We start from the raw sequence: 19,922 nt of genomic DNA, 5'->3' as shown, positions 1-19,922 counted from the left end.
GGATGGACGGAAGCCGTGTTGAGTTGTGTATAGTAGGTTGTTGGAGAGGAGATAGGTAAGGAGTTGGTGATGGATACACCTTTCTAGAATCTTAGATATGGGTGACAGGATTGCAATGGGTCAGTAGTTGGAGAGGTCAGAGGAGGAGCTGCCTTTGTGTAGGGGGAATGATAAAAAAGTTTTTCCACAAGGATGGAACGGTGTGTTCAGTGATGATGGATCTATTTAATAGTAAAGAAATAGGGTAAGCTATGTCCCTGGAAACTAGTTGAAGGTATTTAGTGGGGAGATTGTCTGCAGTGAGGTGGTAGGTTTGAGTTTTGTTAAGAGTTTTTGAATGGTTGATACTGGTACAGGTTTGAGTGAGAAGAGAGCAGTGTTTGGTTGAGCTTTGGGGAGTTGTGGGAGGTTGGTGGGACCTGTGTCATTTATGAGTTTAAGAACAGAGGAGGTAAAGTATCTATTGAAACTGGAGGCTATGTTTAAGTTTGAACCTTCTAGATTTGGAGGGGGTGTGGTGGTTTTTCCAGGCTGTAGGATGTTGTTCACTGCTGCCCAGAATGTTTGTGGGTTATTACTACATTTATTTTGTAGGGAGGTATAGTGATTCTGTTTGTCGCTCTTAATTTGTTTCATTGCCTTGTTTCTAAGGTCGAGAAAGGCTGGTCTAGCTATGGGTGTGCTATATTGGTGCCAGTTTTTCCAAGCTTTATCCCTGTCTTTAAGTAGGGCACGTGTGGTTTTCTGAAGCCAGGGGGTGGGGTTACTACAAATCCTAATGATGCTGATTGGGGCTAGATGGTTGAGGATGTTTAGAAATGTACTGTTAAAATATTCGACTGCTTTTTCTAGTGGAAAGATTTTGATGGGAAACCAGTTGCAGTATCTTAAGGCTTCTAAGAATTGATCTGTGGGGAAGTTTTTATGGGAACAGGTTTGTAGTAGGGAGGGGGAATTGTTAGATTTGAGTTTGTGTCTAAGGATGAAGGTGGGATTGTGGTCGCTAAGAGAGTTGGGTAGTGTACCGCTCTGTTGGGCTGGTTAGAGAAGATCTAATCTAATATGGATTCCCTTTTTGTGTATTTATCAATGCGTGTGGGTGATTGTATTAGTTGGGTAAAATTATATAGGTCAATATGGTTGGTGGATGTTGAAGAGTGGATAGAATTCCAGTTTATGTTTACATCACCTAGTATTAATGTTTCTTGGGGGAAGGAGTGAGTAGCCCAATGTAGTATTGACTCTATGGTGGCCAGGTTGTCACCTGGGGGTATATAGATACCGAGTAAGTTTAGTTGCTTGTTCTGGTTTAAAAGGAGTTTAGCAAATAAGGTTTCTGCATTACTGAAGTTAGGATGTTCTTTTTGCAGGAGCTGGTGTTTTAAGTTAGTTTTGTAAAGTAGGGCAATACCTCCACCTCTTTTGTGTATTCTGTCTGCCCTGAGGAGAATTGAATGAAGGTTTGGGTACGGATGGCTGGGGGTGTTATCATACATCTGGGGGGATAATAGTGGTAAGGGGTAGGGTGGGGGATCTAAGGAAATGCTGCTCAGTGAGTGAGTAATGATAAGAGGTACAGATAGATGCTAAGGAGAGATGTGAGGAAGGACACTAGAAGTAGGAGAGTATAGTGATATTGGGAGTGGAGGTGGCTATAATTTGGAAAAGGGGGTTGTGTTGTAGACTAGGGTGTGGGTAGAGCAGAATGTGGGTTGAATATAAGGGGAGTAGTAGGAGTAGTTTGAGATAAGATTGGGGTTTACCTAGTGGTGTTAGGTGTGACCTAGAGTGGGTGTTCACGTGTGGGTTTTTAGTAGTGTGTGATTACCTTGGGCTGTGGGTGTGGTTGAGGGTCAGATGATATGGAGTTGGGATAAATCTGCAAGAAGTGGGGGCAGGTAGGGAATGGGGACCGAGTAGGGGAGTGGAGTGAGCCCGAGCGTGAGCTAGGGCAAATGGACCGGTGTTGCACCAAACAGTGCAGGTAAGCTAAATGCTTGTCTACAGAGTGTGTGGGCAGATAGTAAAAAATAATCGTAGGGTGCTTTTGTAGACTTGTAAAAAGTAGAGTCTGCCTGTAACTCAGGCGTGTATAAAGAGGCAGGGAAAATAGGCACTACACAATACTGAGGGGGGAGGGGGGGGCATCAAGGAGGAAATTACAGAGGTGGGTAGTTCTGTGAGGGTACCTAGTAAGTCAGTGGAATAGCTGGGAAGAAATGGTAGAAGTAAACATGGAGTAAAACTAAATGCCAAAAAATGTATAATAGTCTCCTTTGGTATCTATGATGTCCAATGTAGTGTTAGGGACCTGGGAAGCTATGTGGACAACAATCTGTCCTTCAATCATCATGCATACACTATTGCATAGAAGTCCTTTTACATTGTACAGCTTATTAGTAAGAGTATGGTATCTAGGTCCAAGGATGTGATCATTTGCTGTATTCAGCACTTAGTAGACTGATCCTTGAGTACAATGCTCCCTTCATTATTTGCCTGTCCAAACACTTAACACAACTTGAATGACCACATTGTTTTCTCACCAAGAAAATCAAGGGTCTAAATCATAAAAACTACACTGACCATATCAAAGCCTTATCCCTCTTCTCAGAATTATACAGGCTACTGAGGGGCAATCTCTTTCTCATGTATAGATCCTCAACAGACCATATCCTTTCTGATCTACTGCACATCCACATGTCCAGTGGTAGAATAAACACTCACTTAAGAAATCTTCATCTGGTCTGTAGCATAAATAGTACATGTTGGAGGGATAAATATATATCACAGAAACTACCATTTCTTTGGAATTATTTTCCTCTCCACATAAAGCAAAGAACTTCCCTTACTCAATTCAAAAGTAATATGGATGAATCAATGTGAAACCAAAAATTCACCCCTGATTTAGCACTCTTGTCCTTTATGGATAGGGGTAACATGAAAATGTTCTGCTTGGCTCTGAGTTATTTGTACTAAAATTATAAGGACTAAAAACTTTATTGGGATGTAGGACTAAGCTTGTAAAGATCTCTTGTATCAGTAGCCTAATAAGTACCTATGAGCCTATGAAGCCCCAGGTTACCCACAGCTGTAGATGATAAATGGCTTTGTTTGCAGTAGTCCTTAGAGGGGGTATGGCATCTACTTTTGTGAACAATATAACTCTCAGAAGACCATGTCCCCTTTACAAGAAAGGGATAGAAATTAAAACTTTGACTTCAGAATTCATAACTTAATGTTAGCTTGGAGTATCAGTGGCATAACAAAAAATATAATTGCCTTTGGTGCTGGAAGACCATATGGCTGCGGATTCTATTCCCACTCCAGGTAATTGGATTACTGACACTGCAGTGCAGCATTAGGGATGCTGCATTCCTGATAGTGCTGTCCTTCAGATGAGACAGTAAACCGTTGTCCCATCTGCTTGATCTAGTGGTAAAAGATCTCATAGCACCTATCAAAAAGTGTAGGGAAAGTTTCTTGATGCCAAATTTCACCTGGTAATATAAATACCACCTTAGGTCTCCCCTGAAAAGAGGCCACTATCCTAACCTGGTCCACAAAGAATAAATAAATGTAGATTGTAGATCAGAAATGAATGCTTTAACCATCTTTCACTTTATTTACTACTGAAGCTTAATTCTCTATCCATATTTGTTTTAATACTGCTGTTGCACATACAAATCCTATTAGGCTTGAAGCTTCTTTTGCAGCCCTAATTCTGAATTGTGATTTGGGCATTATGCTGACTGTCGCAACTCCAACTTAGTATATATAGCACCTTGCAGATGTTGCCCCCATTTTTATGTGGGCAAGAAAAACAGACTGTTAAAGAAGAGAACTTTAAAACATCTTAGTGACATACGCATTTGCAATCAGTCGAATGCCCTTACTAAACATATTTCTTGCCATCCAGGGCATGTTTTTTCATTAATAGCTTTGTAATTGCTCACTATAAGTTCTAGAGATGGCAGTATTGTTCATATGACTGAGCTTGCAGAAATGGAATGGATTGCAAAGTTGCAAGCTGATAAGGCACCTGGTCTCAGTGGTGCGGTGCCTTTAAAACCTGCATTGAGAGCTTGGAGATTGCTACATGGACATTCCAGGGAGTGATTTGATTGGTTGGATCCTGTTGGATGTTGCAATTCATTAGTTATTTTGTTTTTTTAAATTGCTACTTTGTATCTGTAGAGTTAGATCTGAAGAAACGCCTTCAGCATGAAAGCGCTAATCTGTTTTATTCTTTTTATTTTATTAAAGTTGTTCTATTTATAATACGGTGGCCTCTTCCTTGTTAGTTGTACCACTGTTTTTCTTCGGTGGCTTGAATAAATGACTTTAACAGAGTTTGTGTTAGTTATAAAGCAAGAATCACCTATAAACTAAAAACACAAAATTAGGTAACTGCAATGAAATCAAATACATATACAAGCTACATATTAGGTCAAATGAGCTTGCACACTTCAGCAAACTGGACTGGAAACAGCCGGATTTGCCCTCACTAAAACTCTTGGTCAAGAAGTTAGTTCAGAGTTAATACTGCTTATTGCAGAATGAGTTTCATGTTTAGTACTTTCCCTTATCTTATGACTCCAGCAGAAGTAGAGGTAGATGGACAGGGTCTACTAGGAAGCTGTTGGTGTTAAGTGGTGAATGCATCACTGAGTTAGAGATGATGTGGGTGGGAGCTTGCATATCATTACCTGCCTAAGTAGCCATTTTCAGTCAGATGGCAACTTATGGGGATAGGTTAACAAGGATAAGGTGCAGATCTCCACAAGACTGGTAGATACAATGTCCTTCTTCCTTCTGCCTGAGTGTCAGCTCTAGAGGAAATGACCAGACCTGTCAGGGTCCTGAACAGGAATGAATTTGTCAGTGGGCTCTTGCCCCCTTTTTTCTTTATTGTTTTTATTTTCATATTTTCCAAAACAATTTTCATAATAAATACATGTCCAACCAAATATTTATTAAGGTAAAAAACTCCTACAAGATACTTTCTCCCCATATTCATTAATACAAAATATTCTCCCACCCTTCCCCCTGTGCAGTGCAAATGAATCATCATCCTTTGCTCAATCACCAAATTGCATCATCCTCCAGAGACACTTCCTGGTAGTATTTATAAGACAATGTTTCTCTTGTTCCATCCTCTTTAACACCGAACAGAAATGTTGATCTGAGATTCATTCTTACCTTCCTAGAAACCCTGATCACTGCCATCACAGTAACATCCTATCATCATCATCATCATCACCTTCACCATGCTCCTTCTCCTGTGCCCCATTTTAAATGTTCAGTGCTACACTTCTTTAGTATCCACTCCTTATTTTCTAAATAAATCCTTTTCACTCATACATCTGCCATTGTCCCTGAGTATGATCCTATTTTCACCATCTTACTTGTTTAGGTTAATAGGTTCATAGGTTGGTACTAGGCTATCGGCCCTAAGGCCTATGCAAGCCTAGCCATAACAATTCCCTGGAAATGTTTTCCCACAATATTTACTTCTCTGGGCCCCTGTCTAGCAGGGTGACTGACATCATCCCCGGGGTGAATTTCCTATCTCCCATCCAATCATCAAGGTTCCTTTTGAAGAGGGCCAATGAGGTGCTCTGCTTGACATGTATGGGCAGTCTATTCCAGACTATGGGGAGTCTCTGGGTCAGGAACCTATCCCTCCAGCATGTTTTGTTCATTGTGATGATAAGGTTTAGATCCCTGGAGTGTGTGGCTCTGAGGGATTGGGATTTCTTTAAGTGGAGCATGTCTACCAGCTCAGGGTTTGACATGGCTGTGTATGTTAAGCAGAGATCACCTCTGAGTAGACGATATGCCACAGAGTATAGCTGGCATTTTTTTAGAAGGTCGGCATATGGCATCTGCTTTAGGCCTGTGATTCTTTTAGTGAGGTATTTCTGTGGCCTTTCCAGCTGTTGCAGATGTCTTGTGAGGTACATACCAAATGGGGCATTATTCTCTATAATGGGTCTAATGAGGGATGAGTACAGTGGGACAATGACCTCCTTTTTTCTGGATGAAAAGCCCTTAGTGATGAGGTGTGCCACGTAGAAGGATTTCCTGACTGTTGTGGCAATGTGGTTATCGAAAGTGAGACCACTGTCCACTTGTGTCCCTAAGTCTCTTATCACACTTTCGATGTTTAGTGTCCTGCCACCTATGTGGTAGTTCATGGGTACATGTTTTTTCCAAAGGGGATGACTATACATTTCTTGGCATTAAGCTTGAGCCCATGGCTCTGGCACCAGGCATCTGTTTCTGTAAGGCCCTTTTGTAGAATATCCACATCATTTGGGGATTCAATAATGGCTCCCAGTTTGCAGTCATCTGCAAACTTTGTTAGCCAGAGTCCCTTAGTGTTGGCCTGTACTTCAGAGAAGTGGATGCCAAACAAGAGTGGTCCCAGGACTGAACCCTGAGGTACTCCACTTGTCACATATCTGGAGCTGGATTTGGAGTCAACTACTTTTACAGTCTGGGTTCTGTCAGTAAGCCAGTTGGCAACCCATTGAGTGACGTAGGGATTTATGCCCAGCTTAGTAAGTTTATCTATGATTCCAGAGTGGGGGATGGTGTCGAAGGCCTTGGCGAGGTCCAGATAGGCTGTGTGGACCTCCTTACCCTCATTCACAGCTCTGGAGACCGATTCGAAGAAGTAAATCAGATTCAAGAGACATGATCGGCCCTTCACAAACCCAAACTGGGTGGGGTCCAGTGTCTGGAGGTTGCCAATGTCTTTGTTTATAAGTTCAATGATAATGCGTTCCATGCCCTTGCAGATCAGGTTTGTCAGACTGATGGGACGGTAGTTCCCGGGATCCAGGATGGATCCTCCCTTGTGGAGCGGGATAACTGTAGCTGTGCTCTTGCAATAATCCTCCTAACTTCTACTGCTAACAACTACGACTATAATCTCTTTCCTTGACATCCTTACTGAACAGGCACATTTGGTATTTCTCCCTAAACTGTCCTAGCTTGACCCCAGAAATTCCTAATCTATCTGCATGACCACCAGATGTGCACCTGATCTAGATTATCCTCCCCATATCTCCAGCAATCTGCTAAGGGGTGGTATATCCCTCCTTAAATTTTTTGGGGTGTCCTATATCACCAGTGTACCATTCTTTTATATACGTCACCCATCAGACCTAGCTGCTCCTGCCCAGTTTGGGGCTTCTTGGTTTATACCCCTTTGGGAACAAATGAACTGATTGGGTACAGGTAGTGGAGCCACTAGGCAGGTTCCTGTAAAGGACACACACATACACACACACACACACACACACACACACACACACACACACACACACACACACGACTGCTTAGTATAGTAGCATACAAATTTCTTTTAAAGTTCCCGGACTAGACATAAAATGTTATGTCATGAAAACTGAACTATCCTCCTTAGAATTTTATGTTGACATTTGCCTCCCAGACAGTCACCAGTGAGCCTACCAGGCCACTTTAAAAGAGCACAGTAACTGCCTTTGCTGTCACTGATCTGCATTTGACTGAGGTGCTAGAGAGACATCTATAGTGTGGAAAGAGTGAAGACTGTTTGTCTGGTCACTTCCACAGGGAAAGAAGGTGGTGGTCCCCAAGCCATTGCTGTGCATAAACTTATAGTGTAAATAAGGGTCATGATGGGATCATTAAGACTGAGTGGGGTCAGGGCTCAAGGGTAACGATATTACTTGTAAGACTGAGAAAGTGAGAAACATTTCCTTATGGTGTCCTCTGTATGCCAACCTCTACAGGAACTGATTGGGAAAATGCATTCTAGTGAATTAGATGAATAAACAAGACTTTACCAACATTCAACAAATTCTAATTAAAAAAAAAAATATATATATATATATATATATATATATATATATTTATATATATATATATGAGATCAATCTCTTTTCTGCCTTTATATATACATATCCATATCTATCTATGTACACACACACACACACACACACACACACACACACACACACACACACACACACACACACAGACACACACACACACACACACACACACACACACACGCATATATATATATATATATATATATATATATATATATATATATATATATATATATATATATATGCATATGGATTACCTTTCAAATCCCAAAGCCCATAACACCAATGTTCAGAATCCTGAGACGACATTACCAAAAACTGACAATTACAAATGACTTATGTTTCCCAGGGCAAGTAAATACTTGCCCAACAACTAATGTATGCACACTGAGCTGTATAACAACCACCCTCCGCACCCCCTAGCTATATATACCAACTCCAGAATCGCACTACAGTGGGGAAAAGGGCAAAGGGCATATTTCCACATGCCGGGCAAGTGTTTACTTGCCCTGGGAAACATTGGCCGTTTGTGATTGTCTGTTGACAGTAATATCGTCTTGACATTCTGAACGTTGGTATTATAGGCTTCAGAATTTAGAAGGGGATCCGCATAGATAGATAGATAGATAGATAGATAGATAGATAGATAGATAGATAGATATGGTCTACTTTCAAAATGTGGAAAAAACAATTTTTCTTGTTTTGACAGAATTTGTTATCTGAATTTGATAGTACGAAAATATCGGAAATGGTAATCATGGAATCAACATTCAAATACCACAAGTTCCAATGTTGAAATTCCATGTTACTGGTAACATTTTTGCAGGGGTCAAGCCCCCCTGCACCCCCCCACACCCTCTGCATATTATATATTCCAACTCTGAGATCGCATTACAGTGAGGAAAAGGGTAAATTTCCTGATCCCCACTGTAATGTAATCTGTTATCAGAACATCAATCCCATATTAGCGAATGCACACAACTATTTGCTAATAAGGATTCGAACATTTCCAGATTGGCATTACAGAAACTGGAAAACACGCTTCCGACCATCCCATCCCAGTTTTGCGTAAGTGCTGTTCCACATTTTGATTGTAAACCACACACACACACACACACACACACACACACACACACTAGTTTTTGTATCTTGCATGCAATATTTAACATTTGCTGTTTTGCATTGTATTGCATGGCACCTTGTCAGATTTTTTAACTGTGGGGCTCTTCTCCATAGGCCTCCACTGAAAAGGAACTTGTAATGGCCTAGTTGGACTTTCCTGGTAAACAATGCTAATAAATAAATAAATTTTATTTGGGTGAGGAATACCTCATATTTCAGTGCAGAGAGGGGTACCTGCATCTACTGCAGTATAATAAATTCAGAGGTTGCTAAACCTTGGAGGAAACTGCTTGTTGAATATTATTGAATTCCCACTTACTCAGCTTGTCTCAGCCAAATGAGTTTCAGTAAAAATAGTTACAAACCAGTCAGATGACATTGGCAGTAGTCATTTTCTGGTTCTTTATGAACCTCAGCTTTTTATACTGATTTTCTTCATTCTCCTTAATAGTTAGTTAACCATGATGTAGTTTACCCACCCGTGAAGTCTGTTAGCATAGTGTCACTGAACTGCGGACAGGGTGTGTAGGCATCACCTATAAAATAATCTCTGCCTAATAATGCCAACAATAATATTTGCACTTGCCAGTGCCCAGAGATGACTGGCTATACCAACAAATTTGTAATTTTTATCAAAATCTATGTTACTGTTTTGTCCATAACTGCTCCTGGTAGTTTAGGGGCAGCACTGTGACACATATTAACTGGGTTTCTTTACAGCTTAGAGACATTTGCTTTGATCACTCAAACTTGCATCATTATCACTTCAAGCATAACAGTTTGAGTTGTAGGATACTTGTGCTGATGTTGCTTGACATGCACACCAGTAAAATTGTGCTGCAAATAAGTTGGTACATAGTGGGTAATCCAAACTTGCAGACTACTGGAGAAAGTGTGCCAAACTTTATACTACCTGTCCATGATTGTTCATAGGTTCATAGGTTCATAGGTTGGTACTAGGCTATCAGCCCTAGGGCCTATACAAGCCTAGCCATAACAATTCCCTGGCTATTTCTTCCCACATTATTTACTTTCCTGGACCCCTGTTTAGCAGGGCGACTGACATGATCCCTGGGGTGAATTTCCTTTCTCCCATCCAATCATCAAGGTTCCTCTTGAAGAGGTCCAAAGAGGCACTCTGCTTGACATGTATGGGCAATCTATTCCAGAGTCTGGGGAGTCTCTGGGTCAGGAACCTATCCCTCCAACATGTTTTGTTTATTGTGATGACAAGGTTTAGATCCCTGGAGCATGTAGCTCTGAGGGATTGGGATTTCTTTAAGTGTAGCATGTCCAACAGCTCTGGGTTTGACATGGCCTTGTATGTTAAGCATAGATCACCTCTGAGTAGACAATATGCGACAGAGTATAGCTGGAGTTTTTTAAGGCGGTCAGCGTAGGGCATCTGCTTTAGGCCTGTGATTCTTTTAGTGAGGTATTTCTGAGGCCTTTCCAGTTGTTGCAGATGTCTTGAGAGGTACATACCAAATGGGGTGTTGTATTCTATAATGGGTCTAATGAGGGATGAGTACAGTGGGACAATGACCTCCTTTTTTCTGGATGAAAAGCCCTTCGTGATGAGGTGTGCCACATAGAAGGATTTCCTGACTGTTGTGGCGATGTGGTTATCGAAGGTGAGACCACTGTCCACCTGTGTCCCTAAGTCTCTCATCACACTTTCTGTGTTCAGTGTACTGCCACCTATATGGTAATTCATGGATACATGTTTTTTCCCAAAGGGGATAACAATACATTTCTTGGCATTGAGCTTGAGCCCATGGCTCTGGCACCAAGCATCTGTTTCTGTAAGGCTCTTTTGTAGAGTATCCACATCATTTGGGGATTCAATAATGGCTCCCAGTTTGCAGTCATCTGCAAACTTTGTTAGCCAGAGTCCCTTAGTGTTGACCTGTACTTCAGAGAAGTAGATGCCAAACAAGAGCGGCCCCAGGACTGAACCCTGAGGTACTCCACTTGTCACTTGTCTGGAGCTGGATTTGGAGTCGGCTACTTTTACAGTGTGGGTTCTATCAGTAAGCCATTTAGCAACCCATTGGGTGACATAGGGATTAATGCCCAACTTAGTAAGTTTATCTATGATTCCAGAGTGAGGGATGGTGTCAAAGGCCTTGGCAAGGTCTAGATAGGCTGTGTGGGCCACCTTACCCTTGTCCATGGCTCTGGTGACTGATTCAAAGAAGTCAATCAGGTTCAGGAGACAAGATCGGCCCTTCACAAACCCAAACTGGGTGGGGTCCAGTGTTTGAAGGTTGCCAATGTCTTTGTTTATAAGTTCCATGATAATACGCTCCATGGCCTTGCAGATAAGGCTTGTCAGACTGATGGGACGGTAGTTTCTGGGATCCAAGGTGGATCCCCCTTGTGGATTGGGATAACTGTAGCTCTGCGCCACTCAGTGGGCATGAAACCTGAGGTGAGGCTATGATTAAACATGACACTTAGGTGAGGTGCCAGTTCATATTGTAGTTCATGTAGTACACAGCCCAGGATGTCATCTGGTCCCATGGATGCTGTATTCTTGGCTTTAGAGAGTGCGTTTTGTACCTGTGTGGCCGTTATTACTGGAATTTGGCAATCTTCCGGTATTGAGATGAGCCATTTAGGGGGTGAGAGTGGGGTGAAGTTGGCACTGAATCGATCTGCCAGGATATTGGCAATATCCTTCGGATCAGTATATTTAATGCCATTCTGTTTTAGCTCAGAGCAGATCTGAGCATTGCCATTTAGATTATTGACATAATTATAGAATGCTTTGTGGTTGTCTTTGGAATCTTTGGCAATTTTGTTTTCGTAACTAGCTTTGGAGGATTTTATGAGGCATCTCAGTTTCTTACTGAGGCTAGTAAGGGAGTTTTTTGCATCCTGGGATTTTCCTCTTTTCTGCAAAAGTTTCTTCCTTTTGTTGTAAAGTTTGTTTATGGCAGGGGACCACCAGATTGGCTTCCTTTTTTTAGATGAGAGCATTTTGGTTCTATTTGGGATGGCACGATTCATGCATGAGTGGATGTGCTCGTACAGTGCCATAGTGTAGGATTCAGCAGTTGAACTTTCAGTTCCCGTCTGCATGGGTGTCATGACGTTTGTCACTTCTGACTTGAGTAGCATGAAGTTGGCTTTGGAGAAGTTTTTTATGGTGGTTTCTTTACTGGGGGGGTGGGATGTGGATGTTAAGGGTGATTAGCTTATGGTCAGACCTGACTAACGAGGGGGTGACCATAGGTATGGAGCATTGATTTCCCATGTTGGTAATGACCAGGTCTAGGATATTGGAGCCCCTGGTGGGACTATGGATTAGTTGATCCAGGGCGTTGGAATTTATGAATTCCAAGAACCGTTGCAAAGGTGTTGGGACATGAGTAGTTTTCCCAGTTAATGGCAGGGTAGTTAAAATCACCCAGTATTAGGGTGTTTGGTTCTATCTTAATATTTTCCAGTATGTTTAGAAAGGTGTAGTGAGAATCTTGGGGTATGGTGGGGATCTGTAGCAAGCTACAATTTGGATTGCAGTCTTACCTAGTGTTAGTTGCACTTGGAGAATTTCAGACACATTGTGTTGGCCAACTAGCCTGGTGGTGTGAATATCCTTGGTGAATATTGACACTCCTCCACCTTTAGTGTTTCGGTCCTGGTTTGGTGGCCGAAAAGTGTGGTAAGAGTTGTAGCCTGGTATTGCAGGGGTGCTCTCTGGAGCCTTGAACCAGGTCTCAGTTACTGCACAGATATCGATGTTCTCCATTTTTAGGAGTGCCTCGAGAGAGTGCATTTTGAGGTTTAGACTTCTAGCATTGAGTAGCATTACCTTCAGATTTTGCATGCTTGTACCTGTTATGGTGGTGGTTTTGTCCTTTGAAGTTTGCCTAAAAAAGGCACTATAGGGGTGGCAAGAGCCTTAGCCAGTAACCTGAATCCCAGGGGCGACAGGTGCAGACCATCTCTGACAAAGCATCGTGGTCTGTCAATCATGTCATCCCAGGTAGACAGATACTGGATCCCCTCTGAATGACACCATAAGCTTAGCCAATTGTTGAAGTCAATCATTTTATCCTTATATTGTGGTATCATTCTGGGCGAAGGCAGGATGCTACTCAGGGCTAGGGTCATACCTGCCTGGGCCACATGATCCGAGAGCTCTAACATGTCTCTTTTCATGTAGTCCAGGGAGGTACGTCTCAAGTCATTCACTCCAACATGGACAATGACAGAGTCATATTTGTACTTGTTGTGGAGTGACTTGAGTGCATGCGTTATGTGGCGATCCTGGCACCCGACAGGCAGCTGACTGTAATTTTCTCCTTATTCAACCTGGTGAGAGGGACATCAGTGTGCTGGACTATAGAGTCACCTATGACTAAAGTGTTAGGTACATTGTCTTGCCTTAGGGGCTGTTGCTGGGTGGCACACTGGTGTTGTGAACTATGTGACACATTGGTTGTGATTGGTGTTTGTTTGCGTTTCAGCTTCAGAGGTCTTTGTTGCTTGGGCAGGTTACAGTTAAGGGCCTCTGCATATGTGGATTTAGTGTTGCTATATGTGGGTGTTGGCGGTGCGGGTTTAGAAGGGCTATGTGTTGCTTGAGGTGTAGTGTGGGTGTTAACCTTCTCCTCTTGACTGTTTAGCACAATCTTGGGTGGAGAGAGCTCTGCTTCCATTTTGGCTATGTAAGTGCATCTCTCACAGGTTGTAGTGTTGGGTGGTAGGAGGAGAGGGTTGTCTGTGTACATGAGGCAATTGCTGCATTGCCCCAGTATGCCCAGATTCACCAGGTGGACAGGAGAAATCACCGGAAGCTGACCCTTGGACATGCCTGGTTTGGGGCTTTTTTTCTTTGTAAAGTATAGGAGCTGTTTCCTTAACAAGGTACTTTGCAATTATAGGCTGTTTAGTGCCTACTATTAATTTCTCCTTGTTAACAAGGAGAGTTCAGTGTTTGTATGAGTTTAAGGCTTCCTAGTGCTTTCCAGCAGGTATTAGAGAAAGTGCTAGTCACAGGGATGCTTAAAGGTAAGATTGAAAAGAATGCACTCTGCAGTGTGCACTAGAGAAGTTAGATGTGAAAGTAGGTAACTTGAGGTTTACCTGTTTAAAAAGTTAAGGTTTAGTGGAGAGTTACTATTTTTAAAACAGCAAGATGGACTGAAAGGGGTGGTCACTTTTGTATTTTGCTACTATGAAATACTGTAGGATGGCCAATAAATTTAAATAATTGAAGGGGTGGGATTTCAAAAGTGATGATTTTGTGATTACTCACATAAGCCAGTGAAAGTAGAGAGAAATGAGATATATGGTCAGATTAACATAAGAGGCGGGCAACTAGAAAGACAGTGGTATTTAACAAGACAACTTAAATGGGTGGGAGGGCAGGAAAAATTCTGCCTGACTCAGAACAGAGAGAGCTGTGGTCTCTTTTGAAGTTTTAATATGCTGTTAAAACAGAATGCAAGCAAAACACAAGGTAAAGAAAACAAACTACAGTATTCAAAATATAGAAAGGCAATACAGTAATACAAAAAATAACAGCAAACTAACCTTTCCTTCACAGCAAAGTGTAGCAGAGTCTGGATGAGCCTTTCTGGTAATGTGGTTTCACACACACCTTTTATATATAAAGTCCATCAGTAACTGCTGCTTCTTCAAGTTCCAGTGGCCTTGAGATGAAGTTGGCTTGCTTTCACTAAAAACTGACTTTTTTAATGTGTTGCCTTTGCTTATATTATTACAAGCTTGACAATACAGTATGCATTGTAAGTATATATGTACTCAGGGTCAATATATATGAGGTATTCTTGCTGAGTTTTTCTGATATGAGCTTAGATGTGTTGAGATGTAGAGGAAGCTTCCTCTACTATATCTACTTTTTATTCAAATCTTTAGTTGGCAGGCATTACTAGCTTAACAGAAGGGTAGCTGTATTGTGAATTATGATCCATTAACTCATGTTAAACAAGAAGATGCCCCATTCCTGGGAACATCTTGCAAGAAAGGTTTTATCTATAATGAAAATAATTAATGAAATTATTATGGTGCGGCAGATATCACAGATAATTATATATACTGCTCATGCAATGCATCATTTCTTTTTTCTCCTGCTCATAAAACATTGCCTTATGCCCCTGGTGGCATTAAATTCCGTTACTGTGTTTGACATTACTACCTCTTCAGGAATATTGAATATGAAAGTCTGCCTTATGGCTAGTACCTCACTCACCTGTCATGTCCTTCAGTTTAGCTAGGTCTATATTGTCTGAAAATGCTTGCATTCTGCTTATTCCTTTTGCTGCTGATGTTCCTGTTTTTAAATATTGTTTTAGAACTCTTATTTACTATGTACAGATATTTATGTAAGAGATTTTACAGTTTGCAATCGTTTTATCTGATGCTATGAAGATGCCACATTAAATCTGTTTATCTTTGCTGCAGACATGTCTGTAGTGTTTAGACACCAACAGATTATGACTGGATTTCCTGTTTTGTTGTCCCCTTTTGTTGTACTTCTGTATTGCACTGTGGCTAATGACAGTTCTGCTGAGATAGACCTTTCCACTTGAAATTTAAATATTTTAGGTTGACTATGCAAAAATATAGATGAAACTAATTTGTTGTCAAATGCAATATTTTGTTTCTTATTAAGTTGATTGCAGTTTCATGTCTGTGATTATACTCTGAAAATGATGGTATAGCATTTTTTATTTCCTTACTGTGACATATTGTTTTGCGCTGTTAAAAGACATGTAGCATACTTGCAGTGAACTCATTAGCATAATTTTGTTTGTTTTCCTGTGGTTTAAGATATGGTTCAGCATTGGTTACTCATAGAGATGTGCCATTCTTACAATTAAGCACTGTAATTAGAATATAATAATGACACTAAGTTTCTTTCGGCTTTTCCCGGTTAGGGGTTGCCAGAGCAGAGCTCCAGTCTGCTAATGATTGGCAGTAGATTTTTATGGTGCTGAGGTGCCAGCCCAACACCCAACCTTCAATGAGGGCACTCCCATTCATGCATGTCTTTCAAATGCCACTCGACCATAGGGAGGACATGCAGACTCCACACAGAAGGCGCTCCAGCCGAGAATCAAACAGGAGAACCTCTTGCTGTGAGGCGACAATGCTACCGCTGCACCACCGCAGCTTTGAATCGTACTAAGTTTATAAATGTCTCAATTTGTTAACATCAGCTCTTTACTGTTTAGATCTTAGAAAGCAGATAAACAGTTTTACAACTGGCTGAATAAAATCTAATAACCAGTGACAACACTGCATTAAATACCTTCAGTTTTTGGATCATGAGTGTTACCATTTTTTGCACTCTTGTCTCAATGTATTTGATATACATACATACACACACACACACACACACACACACACACACACACATATATATATATATTAAAACACACACACAATAATATATATGTATGTGTGTATATAAAACATAAATTGTTACCGAAAAACATTCTGTCCAAAATGTATTGTGGTTTTGTATTGAGACAGCTCTGATCTGAATTTCTTCTCATGCATTCCATACATAAAGTTAACTATATTAGTTAACTATATTTTTAAGTTAAATGTTTACATCTAAAGTTTGACTTAGGATTGCTTACCTTAGCTTTTCTGCATGAACTCAGAAGCCATTGTTTGCTGCTACGACATACCTCGTCTCCTTCTCTGAGGCATGACTTTCCCATATTCCATGTATAGTCTGAAGTACAGTAGCAACCAGCAGATATCCTTTAGATTACTTGAGTGAGCTGCAAAAGCTGATGAAATCCATTTCAGTTTACACCAGAAATGCTTCTGAATATTTGCTTTCTGACAAAAAGTCAGTATATTAATATACAAACTTCACACTTCAGTTCTCCTCAGTACTTAGTCATGCAGTCATGAGAGGAAATGGTTTTTGTTTTCATGCGAGGTCTGTTAGAACTGTTAGCATAGTTACGCTGAACTGCAAAAGGGTGTGTATGTGTGTGTGTGTGTGTGTGTGTGTGTGTGTGTGTGTGTGTGTGTGTCTATGTATATGTGTGTGGGTATGAGTGTTACAGCAGTCATTAAGATAAGCATGCAGTTTGAAAAACTGCTCAAAAAATCTGCTGTTAAATATAGGAAGTAAGCGTACATCATTGTTTGCATGTTGCATCAAGGGATGAGACTTATGATTTGTTATTTTCACTTCTACTTTTTACTTTGAATACTCATGTTTCTAGTTGTTTAGAATTAATTTGAAATTCATTGTAAGATGTGCAGGGGTGTTTAAAAATTATATACTGTCTCTCTCTCTCTCTATATATATATATATATATATACATACATGTAAACAATTATATATTTGTATGTATGTGTGTATATGTGTGTGTGTGTATATATATATATATATATATATATATATATATATATATATATATATATATACATATATATATATATATATATATGTAGGTCTACCTGTTATCGAAAACCCACTTCACTGAACTGCAAAAAGACGAGACAACTTTGCCGAAAACTAATTTTTTTGAACATGTGTGCGCATGTGTGTGTTTGTGTAGATCCCATTTAACCCATTGACAGGTTAACTTGTTGAATTGCAAAAAAGCTGGCACTGCTTATCAAAAATCAGCTGATTGAGCCCAGCAGCTTACAGTGGGGATCAGGGAATTTACCCTTTTCCCCACTGTATTACAGTCTCAGAGCTGGTATATGTAATTAACATGGGTGTGCAGGGAAGCTTCTGTCCTTGCAACAAAAGTAGATTTTTTTATTTGTTCGAATCTGTCTGATTTGATATACTGACTGTTTGAATCTTTGTGATTCAAATAGTTTGGAGTGTGTGAAAGGAATTCATTGTTTGGAGAGTTTGATACTCACACACACACACACACACACACACACACATATATATATATATATATATATATATATATATATATATATGTACCTAAAGACACACGTACGCATGCACGCATGCACACGCACACACAAGCACACACACAAACACACACACACACACACACACACACACACACACACACACACACACACACATGCGCACACATGCACGCATGCACGCTTGCACACACTACCATAATGAAGAAAACAAGTGTACTTTAGATGCTCCAGATGTAGTTAGGTTGCAATTTATTGCCTTCAGAACTTGGATGTTTTCACTAAATATTTTCCTGTCATAGTAACAGACCGTGATTGTTTTCCATAGTTCTGTCTTTTTTGTTTGTCTTAAAGGTTTTTAACTACATTTTGCAAGCTATAGTGCATAAAAGTATCAATTCTTGTAATTTCTTAATTCTTTATTATCTTATTTTAGTTTGTTGATTTACTAGATGCAGCTGGTGTTAAAGTGAGACTCAGAGTGGTACCAAATGGTAAAAATCTAACCAGACACTAAGAAAATTATCCTGTTGTTTGTGGAATCAAAGAAGTCAATAAACTATAATGGTTGAAGATGCAAACAGAAGTTTGGTATCAAAAAATGTAAGCAAGCCATTATAGAAACTAGATGAGACATATTAGATGGTAAAATAAGGTAATTAGTAAGACTGCATATGGTACCAGAGAAAAATCTAACTTAAAAGATTTCATTTGGAGACTTGTGCACAGAAAAAAATAATATTAAATGTCAAATGCACTATAAAGGATATGAAGGCAAGAAAGTATTGCTGTGGGGAAGCAGAAACAACAGATCATGCTTTCTTTACATATTAGTGTCTTTTTTGTGAATGTCTTAAAACTTTTTGACCATATTTTACAAGAGATGTTACATAAAGGTATGTATTCTTGTAATCCTTAGCTTAATATATTATATTATGGATATGTCTTTTGTCAGTTAAAAGAAAGAAAACAACAGTATTAATGCTTATTTAATTGAAAATTTGGTTTATGTCCAACAGGTGGCCCTATGACCACAATCCGGCCCATTGAAGTATTTTTTCTGGCCCTCGGTATGTCCTACAACAAACTGTTTTGAATGGACAGATGCATGTTGGACTTGGTAATGTGGCCTCCTAACCTCGCTAAGAATGGTAAGTGGCCCCTAAACTGCATGGTAATTGGCCTCTGAGCCAAAAAGGTTAGAAAGCCCTAGTTTAGTACAACATGGATTTGTATTATGGAACACTGAATGGACTTTGATGTATTATATGATGAAAATATAACATTTTGGTAAACATAGTTTATGAAAAATGTCAGGAAAGTGATTTTGTGCTTATATGTAATGCAGATGTTCTTAATAAAAGCCTCCTGTTGTCTGTCAGCAAGTGGAGTGGGTTCTCTAACACCCACACAAGCTGCCCAAGCTGCTACACATTCTGAATGAGGGGCCCTTAGTTTGGCATTTCATATTAATGATGGCTCTTGTACAGTGAGCACTCCCTTTCATGCTGCTTTACAATTACAATACTGGCATAATGTGGGATTGAACCCACAGCTTTCTAACATCAGAGGGAAGTATACAGTTTTCTGAGACACTGAGACACTAATGTTTTTTTGAGGGAAAGGAAGCAAATGGTGAAAAATATGCTAAATGCAGGTATGTTTCCTTATATTTCCTTAAAATATGTACAGTTATTAATGTATAATCTGTACACTAGAGTCAGTTATATAGTAAGAATATATCTGCATTTTTGAGCACTTACTACAAACATTTTATAGGTTCATAGGTGTTTACTAGGCTAATGACCACAAGGGCCTTTTTTAGGCTAGCCATTCATCCTAAATCTCTGACAAGTTCTGATACCCTTGATAAGTGTAAGCATGGGCCTGGGAAATGAACCATTTACAGGTTACCTGTGTCCATTACAGACAAAGGTGCCAACCCAGGGATGAATTTCCGGTTTCCCATCCAATTGTCCTGGTTACACTTGAATTGGGTTAGGGAAGAACTCTGCT

General features: G+C 40.2%; 1 protein-coding gene across 1 annotated transcript in view; it reads right to left on the bottom strand.

The window, feature by feature from the left end:
* The window catches only part of LOC122801593, a 143,415-nt gene extending 126,410 nt beyond the window's left edge, over nucleotides 1-17,005 (bottom strand). Inside the window, exon 1 of the mRNA XM_044071056.1 lies at nucleotides 16,628-17,005. The gene's annotated coding sequence lies outside the window, so the exon portion shown is untranslated. The remainder of the gene's footprint in view (nucleotides 1-16,627) is intronic.
* Nucleotides 17,006-19,922: the final 2,917 nt, after the last annotated feature.

Source organism: Protopterus annectens, chromosome 5.part0 (assembly GCF_019279795.1).
Source record: "Protopterus annectens isolate FY-2018-M chromosome 5.part0, PAN1.0, whole genome shotgun sequence".
Lineage (NCBI taxonomy): Eukaryota > Metazoa > Chordata > Ceratodontiformes > Protopteridae > Protopterus > Protopterus annectens.
Note: the sequence above shows the minus strand (reverse complement) of the source record. Positions and strands in the feature narration are given on the sequence as shown.